Consider the following 13,939-nt stretch of genomic DNA (forward strand, 5'->3'; position numbering starts at 1 on the left):
TTAACATGCACAATCAACAATTATTAAAAAAATATTCTTTATATTATTCATGGATCCCCATGAACCCCTAGAATTAAGCTACACATAATTGAAACTAAACTACTTAATCAAAGCAACTAGATAAACATCATGAAATCAATAACAAGAAACTAAAATAAGCTAAATAAACGTGCTTAGATAATAACCTAATTAGGTATATATATACTATAGAGGTAATACAAAAATCATGTCGGGTAATTCTAATCTACAAGCTAAGTTATAAAAACCACTACGCTCGATCGGCCCGAGTGCCTTTTTCGTTCTTCATAGAGTTATGGTCGCTTAATTAGGCAAAGTTAAATGATTGGGCTCGGATGCCTTTAGGCCTTCATTGGAGACTTAGGATCTTCTACATTTAACTCTTTGCATTCTAGAGCCCAACAATTCAAATTTAATAAAGTCGGCTTTGTCTTAATCTGTTGCTCTTTCACTTGGTCTTTGATGTTAAGCCCCTCGTTCCCTTAATCATCAATCTTGAATTTCCATGCTCGACCTTGGGCTTTGAACATCTCAGCCATACAATGCGGACCAACTCTATTGCTTTGTAATGGTCCAAAATGCTCAAAAATTTCTGCAAAATTGCAAATTCTAACAAAATGAAGCTAACTCTACGATAGCACTAGAGAACACATACATAATAGTAATAAAAATAGCTCCAAAGAGCTAAACTTAATACAAATATGACCTAGGATCAGGGTAAATAAAATAGACACGTTAGGTCCAATGGACCCACTTGGTGCCGGCCCACCAACATTTGTCGACCCTTTGGCTACCCCTGTCAGTCATCACCTTTCGTAGCCCTATCTTCTCTCTCCTCTTTTATTTATATTTTAATAAAATGCATTCAAGCAAAACTATTGAATGAAATAATGGTCTGTTTGGATTTAAGGATTTCATTTGAAATTCTGGAATTGGGCCAAATAAGTTGTTTAAATAACTGAGGAATTTGGATTTGTATTTAGCCCACATTCAAGCCCTTACAAACATAACTGCAGCTTTAAGAATTTGAAATTCCAATACAATCGACGTAATTTCAAATCCATGTTTCTCTCACCACCACTATCCTTAACTATCACCTCTTGCCACAACAATTCTTCGTCTTCCACCATCGCTTAAATACTTCAACCAAGATGTCTAATCACCAGACGCCATTGCAACGCCGTCTAAGCTACCTTCACCATCGCAACCATTGTACGTAGTACATCTGTCGCCATTGTCGACCCCCAAAATACATCATTATTTGAACAATTGTTATACAAATCATGTTGTTTACAAGATTTTGGCTCGATTGAAGCAAGATTCAAGCTTTGTAAAGCTTTAGTTTCACCAAAATTAAGATACTTCATTAATTGGAAGGTAAATTCATGATTTTCATTCTAATAATCAATTTGGGGTAAAAATTGGGATTTATAATCTTATATAGAATATTTGATTTCGGATTCACTTAAACACAATCAAAGTGTAATTTAAAAAGAGAACACTATTAATAAAAATAGCATAAAATTGATTTGTTTTTTTATACATTTGGAAGAAGTTGACGATAATTAAACGTTCCAACTTTAAATTGATAGTCAGTACAAATTAGTCAGTTTTGTTTGTTAATTTTTCGTTTCAAAATTTTGTTTAATCCTTCAATTAGAAATTATACACTGGTTAATTAAATAGTTTCAGTTTTTCAATGTTTAATTACTCTACATATTTGTAGAAAATAGATCTGATGGAATTTGAAATCCAAGAATTGAAATTTTAATATTTCCCAAACGAATATTCTGGAATTGAATTCTAAAAATTTAAATTCTGAAGTTGAAATCTTTCATTTGAAATGAATTATGTATATCCAAAGGATTCCAAACACAACCTGAAGTAAAATGCATTCAAACAAAGCTAATTCAATAAAATTAAATGAAATGCATTCATGCTTAAATTTTAGTTGAGGTAGGTTTTGATTACTATATGTTCTAGTTTATAAGTATTGAATTATATTTATATGTGAACACATATGCATACATTTTGAGAACAACTTATTAAATGCTAGAATATGGCTGGTATATCATTTCTTGTATATGAGGTATATGACGACGATGTTAAGAAGATGTTCGAATATAATACAATTATTTGCGTATTTACATGAGAAGATGTTGAGGTATGTGGGGAAGAATCTTGTGATTGGGTGATTAGGGATTACACAATGCCAATTTCTATTTTTATCGTAATTAAATTTAAATATAATAATAAATATTTGTAAAATATTCTCTTTCTATATTTAGAATATATTTGTTAAAGAATATATTTTTTTACAGCTCTCAGATACCTTTAATTATTGTGTTAGTTACTCTCATTGTAAAATTATAAATATTAATTAATGAAGATCACGTTAGTAGAGCTATATATTATCTTACAACTTTAAAAACGTTCAAAATCTAATACCATGTTATATTAGCTCTTGTAACTTTTTGATTTCCTATTACTATTATTCTTGTTTGCAATAAATGATTTTACACTCTAACGAACATGTAATGGGCTTGTGCTAGGTTGTGTCATATTTTGCTAATCCAACCCACATACAACTCTATTTGAGTGTCTATGGACTATGGCTGTAACGGATTATAATATTTGAAGCTCTCCCAATTTATACGGCATGGTTAGGAGAATACATCAAAGCCCTTGTATAACAGCATATGCCAAAACATGAAATAAATTTTTTTTTAAAAAATAATACAATTGATGATACATAATGAACACAAAAAGCAAATACAATTGACGATACAATTGTTATTATCGTTGTTATAATTATTGTTGTTATAATTATTGTTATCATTATTGTTGTTATTATTGTTTATTAATATTGTTATTATATTATTGTTGTTGTTGTTATTATTATTATTATTATTGTTGTTGATGTTGAAACAATTATTATTGTTGTTGTTGGTGTTATTATTATTATTATTATTATTATTATTATTATTATTACTATTATTACTATTATTAATATTATTATTGTTATTGTTAATGTTATTATTTTTATGGTTCTGTTATTGTTATTGTTGTTTTTATACTATTATTATTATTATAAAAAATAGTATAAAAACAACAACAATTATTATTATTTTATACTATTTTAATAATAATAATAATATTTTGATTAGTTCCTACTTCTTATTATAGCCTTGCTTCTCATTATAACTTGGTAAGACAAATATATATATATATATATATATATATATATATATATATATATATATATATATATATATAACCTTAAGTAACACCCACAAAGTGTTATATAAAGTGGTAAAAATGTTATTATAGACAATAGGTAACACTTTAGTGGGTGATACATCCGCCCATGTTACCTAAGGTCTTATGTATGTAACACTTTGGGTAAAGTATAGTAACACTTTAAAAAGTGTTACTATAAACTCTCCTATGTAACACTTTTTATGTTATAGGTATCACTTCAAAAGTGTTACTTATTATGTCTTAGGTAACACATACGTATCTTTAGTATCATTTTCATTCATATAGTAACACTTTATCCGACATTGTGTATCACTTTTACAAACTAATGTAACACCTCATTGGGTATTAGGTAACATTTTTTAATCATCTTTTGACATTTAGTATCACTATATTCGATATTATGTATAACTTTTTGCAAACTAACGTAGCACCTTATTTATTAATTGGTAACATTTTAATAAATAAGGTGCTACGTTAGTTATTATTATTATTATTATTATTATTATTATTATTATTATTATTATTATTATTATTATTATTATTATTATTATATATTTTTATTGAAACAATTATTTATTGGCACTAGCTCAAAACCGACTTAGGGCACCAGTTTAAGGGCCGAACCGGTGCCCTTAACATAAAATAAGGGCATCGATCTTCCCTTGAATCGGTCCCTTTAATGCATAAAAAAAAAGTAAAATTGATAAACAAACCATTATATATATATAAACTTAGATATTTTTATTAATAGATGCTTGTATCATTAAAATTTCATAAATATATATATATATATATATATATATATATATATATATATATATATATATATATATATGAAACAGCAACAGCTTCTTGGAAACAGAACAGCAGCAGCCCGGAAATAAAACAACAGCAGCTCGGAAACAGAGCAGCACGCAGCAGCTCGGAAACAGAACAACAGCAGCACATAAGCAGAACAGCAGCAGCACGCAACAACAGAAGCACTAGCAGAACAACAACATCACATATGCACAACATTAGTAGCACATAAGCGAAACAGCAGCAACAAGCAACAACAGCAAAATATGCAATAACACAATAATAACATATACTGCTTTCTAAAAGAGAAAATATTATTCATTACCTCATTTTGCTTGGTAACGTTAGTATAGTTTCATACATTATTGAATGTGTATCGAAGTGACGGTGAATGGGTTCATTTGGTATGGGGATTCTTGGGATTTCCCTCCATTTCACAACTGTTCAAGCCGAATTCATTAGAAAAGGCCTAAGTTGCCTGAAATTTTCATGTTCTTGAATAATAGTGAAAATCAGCTACTGAGTAAGGCTCCACCTAATTTCCACTAAGTGGAGAGAACACAAGAATGACAAGCACAGAACATTAACAACAGCAACTCCAGGACGAAAATTTGGAAGGTAGTCAGCCAATCTTTCTGATATACTCAGCCTGTTACTCAGTCTATGCTGCTTGCTTATTCACTTTTGTTTCAGCAGCCGCCCGCTTTTCTTCAGCTGTGTGCCTTGCAATAGCAAGCTTGTTCATGAACTTATCTTGTGTTTTGGCTTTCATTCTTTCCACCTCAACCTGAACAATTACAATTTGGTGATGAAAGTAGTGTAAGTATGGTAGATTGGGAGGACCATAACTAATCTTGTACACTATAAACAATTAAAAGACTTGAGCAGATATATATAATAAAAAGATATTTTCCTTTGATTCCATGTTATATATAAATCTCAAAAACCTATAGTTTTTCATACAAGTCAACAAATTTGTGACATAATCTAATATGCATGCAAATTACAGAGGAGACATTACTTACCTTCCACCACATTCTCCATCAACTTATTATGCATACGAGTTAGAAACCAAAAAGAAATTGCAGACAAAATATTTTTTAATCATTGATCTTAAAGTTGATTGATATTTTTATTGGCTTATGGTACATCTTTGATTCTTTTAATGACTTTTAATTTAGGTCCATTCTAAAACTCCTTCACAAATGTGGGTTCTTAATGGTTGCACCACTAACTTGGGAATCCCTCATTTATATCCAAGCACTTCATTATATGATTGCGGTATTGCATAACTGAACTAAAACAAAAGTATCAAAAGATGATTGCCATATAGATTTTTGAATCGTTTTGCTTTTTTACATCTTAATCTATATCTGAACAACTGCTTTGAGAATAACATAAAAAGAAAAAGAGCAGAGTAAGATGCACCAATGTACCATATTACCTGACTATTATACAAGCTTGGATTTAAGTTAAAGCAGTGGGAGACACTATCTTCCAAAGCCCATGCAGACTTACGCATTATGCCTGTCCAAATCATAAAATTCTAAATATTGCAAGAAAGCCACTAATGAATAAGTTTTACTTTTCAAAAACAGATAAGCTGCATTTCAAAATTGGTCTAACAATTTCTAAATGTCCTACGATTCTAAAATAATTGGATTTTTTTTTTTTAAAAAAAAAAGAATATTACCCATTTGCTTTTGACGTGGTGTCAACCTGAGCATGAAGCTGCCAAATCTCCAAGAGACAATGGCTACCTTGGTGGAGGCCCCTCTTTGGATCACAAACTTCATTTCAATGTCTCCTCATGTTCTTGTACCTCACTTATATTAGTATTGAAAAATCAATAAGCAATCAAAAACGATAAAATAAAATAGAAGCTATTAAAAATTTGAACAATTTTATTATTGCACCTAATTCAAGTAGGAATCAAAATCCTACCCATAAAACCCCGATTAAATTAAAGATACATAAATTAATAAATACACTATGACAAGCAAAAGAATAAAGCCTACATTCATCTGTTGAACAATATCTGTCTAGTACAACACCAATTGTCCCACTTAATGATACATAGATATTCCCATTTCAATTAATCAAAGACCTAATCAAAAACCAATACTTAAACATATAATCTCCCAAACATTCTTTATTAGTGAAAATATAACGGTTTCATTTTCAAATACAATAATGGGTAATTCCCATTTGCCATTTAAGAGCAATTAATTCATAGATTAAAAAATATTGGTCATGTATTCCTTAATTTCAATCAAAACTTATAATAATACATTAATCTCAAAATGTTAAGGGTATCCAAAAATCAATTAATTAATAGAATTGATGGAAAAAACCTGGTCCAAGATGGAATCGATGCTATTTGCCAATTTATCATCTCGCCGCTCTCTCTCTCTACGCTAAAATCAACCACCCTATATTCCTATGTCCTTATACAATTCATGATTGATGCTGCTCGTTGTTGATGTAGGTGTTGCTATTGATTTATCACATCATCTTTATCAAAATCTCACCCATCATCATAGTTTCTATTGAATTTTTATCTAGGGTTTCCTAACAGAAAGCCCCTTTCGTCACTCAACCCCCGTGCTCGTGGGGTAACCGCCTTCTTTGGCCAGTGGGTGGGGACGTAGGGTGGCCGGTGAGAGCTTCAATAGCCATTGGAGGGCGTGCCGGTGAGAGCTTCAATAGCCATTGGAGGGCGTCGGCGTGGCTGGTGAGGCGGTGAGTGAGAAACTGAGTTTTTAAAAGAGGGAAATTTGAGATCGGGTTTTGAGAAAGAGTAAAGGAGGAAAGAGAGAAGTCATAAAAAAGTATTTGTGTTTTTTTTTTATCAAATGCTACTAATATCAAAGTGTTACAACCAAATGATATATAAAACTAAAGTGTTACAATTAAGTGCTACCTAATATAAAAATGTTACAACTAAGTGCTACATAAAACTAAAGTGTTACACGAGTGTTATATATTAAATAACTTTATAACTATGAAAGTGTTACCATTTGGTGTTACCTAATGTCACTTTTGTTGTATATATATATAGATTAGTTCCTACTTCTTATTTTGATTAGTTATTATATATATATATTTTTTGATTAGTTCTTAATTCTTATTATAGCCTTGCTTCTCATTATAACTTGGTACGACAAAAGTGGATAAGAAAAAACAATCAAAAGTAGGGGATGTGATAAAGATGTGATGAGATGGGATGGGATGAAGTAGAGGAGAAAATAATATTTACAAAAAGAATAAAGGATATATGAATGGAGAGATAATAATAATAATAATAATAATAATAATAATAATAATAATAATAATAATAATAATAATAATAATAATAATAATAATAATAGTGGGCTCAGATTGTATCTCAGTTCCCCACTAATTTCCTATAAATTGATAAACTTTGTAGGGTTTTTTTCTTCTTCTTATTATAGTCTTGCTTCTCATTATTACTTGGTACGACAAAAGTGGATAAGAAAAAACAATCAAAAGTAGGGGATGTGATAAAGATGTGATGAGATGAGATGGGATGAAGTAGAGGAGAAAATAATATTTACAAAAAGAATAAAGGATATATGAGTGGAGAGATAATAATAACAATAATAATAATAATAATAATGATAATAATAATAATAATAATAATAATGCTAGTGTTGGTGCCTAGCGCCAGTTAGTCAGGGTTTGCGCCAGCTCTGTTTTTTGTGCGTCAGACTCTGTTTTGTTAATTTTATCTTTTTGGCTGATTTCTCTATAAATAACGTATTAAAAACTTCGTTAACATTCATCTACATACACCTACAATTAGTTTTCATTCGAAATTATTAATTCTCTAATTCTCTCTTAATCATTCACCAATTCTCATCAAGTTTTCTTGATTATTTCATCTCTCTCTCTTTCTCCCTTTTTCTAAACTTTGTTTTTAAATACAAATTTCCGCATTCACAAGATCTAAAAACACCTAGCCATATTCAAAGTTGCCTTCGCCCTAGACGTGAAAGGTTTAATTTCTGAGGGTTTGGTCCCAAATCTCTCTTTCAATTATTTAATTTAATTGTTTTGATTATTATTTTCCTTGAAGTTACTAACGTGTGTATTTTATTATTAGAAAGAGGTACGAAGCATCAAAGTAAGTACTTTAATGGTTTCAATTGATATTATGATGTAGAAATCATGTTTGAATTGTTATTATGATATTCCTAGTATCATGTCTAGGGTATTTTTAATATTAAATATGATTGTTGCGATGCTTCCTATGTTCTTTCTACTATTTATGATTGTTAGTATCATGCTAGGGTTTGTTATTAATCTTGTTAGTATCATGCCTAACATGAACATGATTATGATTATGATTATAATTGTTATAATTTATGATTATTATTATTTTGATGATGATTATTTTATTATGATTATAATTCAAGTGATCACCAATAATAGTTTATTTGTGCATTAAATTCAATCAACATAGATAAACAGGTTTAGGGTTAATCCTATTGATTGCATGTTAATCGAAAAGCGCACATGAATACGATCAGAATAAAGTAGAGGCCTATTATTAGGACAGGTTCAATCTCTTTTAGGTTGGATTTGTATCTTCATCCCCAAACCCTTATTTGGTTCTAGACCTTATGGAGTTGATGATCTCTTGGATCGTTAAGGGGTGTAACCTTCATCCTATGAACGGTTTACAAGTTCCTACAAAAACTTGTTGGCGACTCTTTTGCTCTATCTTCTTCCCTTTTGGACGCCACTGTACTTTAGTGTATGATCACAGTGGGGTTCAAGCTACGGGTTAACGCTTGAAATTATTCCCTACAGTTTTTGGCGACTCCAATGGGGAGGATTTCTATTTTAATTCCTGAATTTGTTTCGGCAATGATTTAGAATGAGTGGATGAGACTCGAAACGTTCTCAGTATTTCATGTGCGTAATTTTGATGAACATTATTGTCATATGCATAAAAAAGATCTCATTGGAAAGACCATCCGTAAGGAGTTAAAAACATAGGATTTTACACGTAGGAAATTTGAGGAATATCTTTCACAACTAGGACTGAAATAACACCGCGCAAAACTGAAAAATTTTATCGAGCACAGAAAGCTGTTGAGGCATGTGGGAAGTAGCGTTAGGGGCCAGAGCTTGGCGCCAGCATTTTAGTCGTAGCGCCAGACGCTAGTATTGGCGCCAGACGCTACAGCTAAAAGCTGGCGCCAGTCTTTGATTGCTGGCGCCAATTTCCTCCAATACCGAGCCAAAAATATGCGTTCTAATTTCGACCAGTTTTTCGTATTGTTTGCTCGATCCTACTTCCTGATTGAATTTTTTCTCACTTTTCTGAAACCCATATGTGTTCTACATATGGACATAACCCTCTGGGAATTCATGCTCCATCTACCCGATTGAACGCCCCGTGCAACAAAAGGTACATCCGAGATGTTGAATTCACCAAACCATGGAAGCGAGTTTTTTTTCTAAAAACTCGCAGTGTCCCATCCACTCGCGCCAACCCTTCACGGTTAGGCTTCTGCGCGGTGCATCCGGACAATTAACCATAGACTCTCTATTGACTAAACCATATCCCGAACTTTAGAGAACTAGAGCCATGGTTAGGTTGCAAACTCATTGCATCATATTGTGCCTACTTGACTAATTGTGCATTATTTGTTGTGCATATACTCTATGTGATTTTTTCCTAAACGTTTGTTTGACTTGTGTTAAAACTAAATAAACTAATTAATGACTAAAGTACTTTGTTTAATTAATTAATTAATTTGAGCTAATAAATAAATACAAAATCGAGTCATAGTTCCTTTAAGCCAACCCGTATTTTTTATTCCCGTATACTGCACAAGCGTCAACTTGTTTTGGTCATAGCCGGAGTTCTAGGAAGAACTACGAGTCGTAAAACCTATGAATCTGTAGCCCCGAGTTTTATCTTTAATTTGGCGTTGGTTTCATCCTAATCAGAGTCACAGATAAAAAGTTAAGACTAAAATACCACAGTCTGTCCAGTTTAATGCATATACGTGAAGTCTTAACTTAGTCTTTGCTTGAGTCTAGTCACATAGTCTAGCCACATGATCATGACACGAGTCTTAACATATCACTTACACTCACTAGTCTTAGCACACACTTTGATTATATGTCACCATGACCACGTCTTAGGTTCATGCATGAGTCGGTTTTTTTTGTTTTTCCGTCATTTGAGTTGGGGGGTACACTCTATTCCTAATTTTTCATATCCCTCCATCTCCATATTTTTCTTCACATTCTTCCATATTTCTTCACTTCCTCCATCCATTGCATGTTGAATGAAGTTTTAGTCAAATAATTAACAATAAATATCCCCAAATTCCTTTTACACAGTACTTGGTCGAGGAGAGAAGGACGATTAATCAAGGACAACCTCTTATTTCAGGTCTCGCTTTTTGATAAACCGATTCGTCAAAAGAGGAAGGCTAAGAAGATAATGGAAACTCAAGAGGAAGTCAATGAGCTTAGGAATCAACTGGTCACCATGACTGAAACGTTGAAGCTCCTCACACTTAAGGTCGATGACCCTGTGAAGCAACAACAAATGAACCTCATGCAAGAAAGTTTGAGAAAGCTATCTAGTGACTATAAGTTTCAGGGCATGAGTTCACAAGGGGTCTCGCTGGACAAGGAACTTCTTCCACATAAGTTCAACGCCACTGACATCCCTAAATTCAAGGCAACAAATAACCCTTACTTCCATCTAAGAGCTTTCGAAACTATAATGAACATTAAGGGTATCGATAAGAAGGTTTTCCCCTCTCTGTTCCCACTATCTCTTGAAACCGTTTTCCAACAATGGTTCTTCTCCCTTGACAAGGAGAAAACCTCTACCTGGGAATCGATAGTAAACGCTTTCATTGATAGGTACAAGTGCAATATCCAAGTTGAAACCGACCATAGACAACTTGAGATGCTAAGACAAAAAGGGAATGAAGGCTTTACTTCTTTCTTTAATAAATGGAGGGAAACTTCCGCCAAGATGATTGAGGTCCCCACCGAAAAGGAGTCTGTGAGGATGTTCATCAAGAATCTCCAAGAAAAGTATTCAAAGCACTTAAAATATCAACACAATGAATACTTTCAAGGCCGTTTATGACATAGGAATTGAAATCGAAGACGACCTTGCAAAGCAAAAAGCTACTAACAATAGTAACCACGGTGGCTGGAAAGGAAAGAAGAACGATAATCCTTCTTCCTCCGAAAACGCCCACTCTAGTAATAATGTAAGTACCTTTGACCATAATGGTGTCTTAGCCATGGACAATCAAGGATCTAAAAGGAAACCCAGGCGAGAGTTCACACCCATTGGAATGACCTACGATGCTGCTTTCGATCGTCTCTATGATCGAGGATTAATCAAACCTATTGGCCCTACCGAGGATCTAACACCAGAAAATCGATCTGCGAGATGGAATCCAAACTCCTATTGCAAGTACCATTGAGGAAACGGTCATACTACTGATGAATGCTACAGGTTTCAAAACCTCATTCAAGATCTCATAGAGGCAAATAAGATCCCATTGCCTCCAGCTAGCGAGAAGACTGGATGATGTCGGAGCAAACAACACAAGGAAGAGGCGAGCTTCAACGACAAGATTTCATGACCTCTTTTTCTATTTCTTTTTCCTTTTTTTTCCTTTCCCCAATAAGTCTAGCATATGCACCTTTTCTTTTCCTTTAGATTAATTTTGTAGTCTTTTTTTTTTCCTTTCCCCCTTTTTAATAAAATGAGCATTTATTTCCTTATATATGATCATTTCATTATATTGCATTAAAAAAAAAATCCATGTCGAATTAAGCACAAGGTATACCAATGATTTGAGGCACCCCTTGTAGCCACATCATATCACCTTTCACCCTTCAATTATACATCCTTTTTTGGTAAACCACTTTGAGCCTCGTTTAACGATAGACCTTTCTTTTTTCAACCTACATCTACCTAACCTTGAGAAGGGATGGTGTGCAACTTATGCAATTATAAAAAAAGCTTGAGTGATTTCAAAAGATCAAAATAAAAATAAAAGAAAATATAAATAAAAGTGTACAAAAGGGCAAGTGTTCCAATGTCTTTGACATGAAAATGTCTTCGATATGAACACGTCTCAGATTGCGTCTCTTATCGAGTGCTCGGTACCGTGCCTGAGAAATATGAATGCCAAGTGAGTGATAGACCGCATGATCGGGATTGCCCACACTTATAAAAATATAAAATGAAAAAGCAAAACAAAAAAAAAAAAAAAAGAAGAGAGCAAAATAAATAAAGCAAAAAAAAAAAAGAAGAGAAGCAAGCCTTAAGCATAAAAACAAATATTCAAAAGCAAGGTTGCACACCTTGGGGGCTTATCTAGGGTCTTGAGCCTTTATCCCTTTTTTCTATAACCTTTAGCCTAACCACGTTACAACCCTTAAAAGACCTTTTTGAGGTATACACACACTTGTGCTAGGTTCGGCTAGAGCTACGTTCGGCCTAATTCCTAACGGATACGTAGGCAACCTCACATCGAGATGCGGCCGTAATAAACATGCATTCATATTCACATTCACACACTCACACCATGATCATATCAAGGGATTCCCTGTGCTCATCCCTTAGAGCTAGACTTGGGGGCTTGATCCCTACATCATTAGCTTACCTGGCCTAAGAGTCACCACCATTTGACTCTTTTAAATAATATTTTCTCCACACACTTAGCTCTTGCGGCCTAGCTTTAGTGTCAATTTCACACACCGCACAGATACATGACCAAACATACTCCCCTTAGGAACCCTTTGTCATGAAACCTTAACATTGAAGCATGCCTTGTCGCATCACTAATCACTCATAATCATCATTATTGCATCAAGTGCATAGCCTCCGTGCCTAAGTTACTCAAATACTTTCATCATTGAGTCAACAATTGAGATAGCCTAGGATGGGTTAATCCTTGCACAACATTTGACTAAGCTCATTCGACATGCACCTTCAAAACTTCGATTCTTTTTTGCGTCTTTCTTTTTCGGGAGAAAGTCGGTACCCTCCACAAAAATGACGGAAATTTTTTTCTTTTTTTTTGCATTTTCGGGTCACATAATCAACACTATGCACACACGGGTCATGAGTCACACGTGTCGTTTCACTTCGAGTTGAGTCAACCTCGAGTCAGTCAATCACATCGAGTCAAGTTTATACCTTGAGTCGTGTCAAGTTATTGAGTCAGGCAACATTAAACCTTAGGTCAACCCTAAAATAATTAAGCCTTAGGTCACCTCTAAGATAATTAAACCTTAGGTCAACCCTAAGATAATTGAAAAAATTGGCAAAGTTCTATAGTCAAAATAAATACAAGTGCAGCAGAATAGGGAAGACCCTACTCCAATTCCCGGCTCCAGAGATATCTCAGCAACGACCGAGCTCGAAGCCTCTCAGAAAGATGATTTCGACCTCATACAGCAATTTCGGGTTCCTTGGTACGCCAGTTAGCCCATATAAGCAATTTGACATGATTAGTAGTCAACTCGATTATAGTCGTAGTAAGTGATTGACTGACAAAAGATCGTCTCACTTAGCTTAAGGGCCTAAAACACTGGCTCATTACAATCGGTCCAAAAGCAAGCACTTAAACGACAATATTTCCAAATATGGATTGTCGCGCATTCTTATTAAACGACAAAGTTTTTCAAAAATTGGATTGTCATCTCCAACTGACAATATTTCCAAAAATGGATTGTCGTGCATCTTCTTCAACGACAATTTTTTCCAATATTGGATTGTCATCTCTGGCAAAGTTTCCAAGCGTGGATTTTCGTTCTCCTTCTTTGTTTGGCAAGT

The 13,939-nt window shown here is 33.4% G+C and overlaps 1 long non-coding RNA gene across 1 annotated transcript; it reads right to left on the bottom strand.

The window, feature by feature from the left end:
* Window positions 1–4,100: 4,100 nt before the first annotated feature.
* Window positions 4,101–7,062, bottom strand: LOC110713403. The gene is made up of 5 exons (XR_002509910.1): window positions 6,432–7,062; window positions 5,771–5,903; window positions 5,522–5,604; window positions 4,403–4,864; window positions 4,101–4,262 (listed from the first exon to the last, which is right to left on the bottom strand). It is a non-coding gene; the product is annotated as an uncharacterized LOC110713403 (long non-coding RNA).
* Window positions 7,063–13,939: the final 6,877 nt, after the last annotated feature.

The sequence above is a fragment of the Chenopodium quinoa genome, unplaced genomic scaffold, assembly GCF_001683475.1.
Source record: "Chenopodium quinoa cultivar QQ74 unplaced genomic scaffold, ASM168347v1, whole genome shotgun sequence".
Lineage (NCBI taxonomy): Eukaryota > Viridiplantae > Streptophyta > Magnoliopsida > Caryophyllales > Amaranthaceae > Chenopodium > Chenopodium quinoa.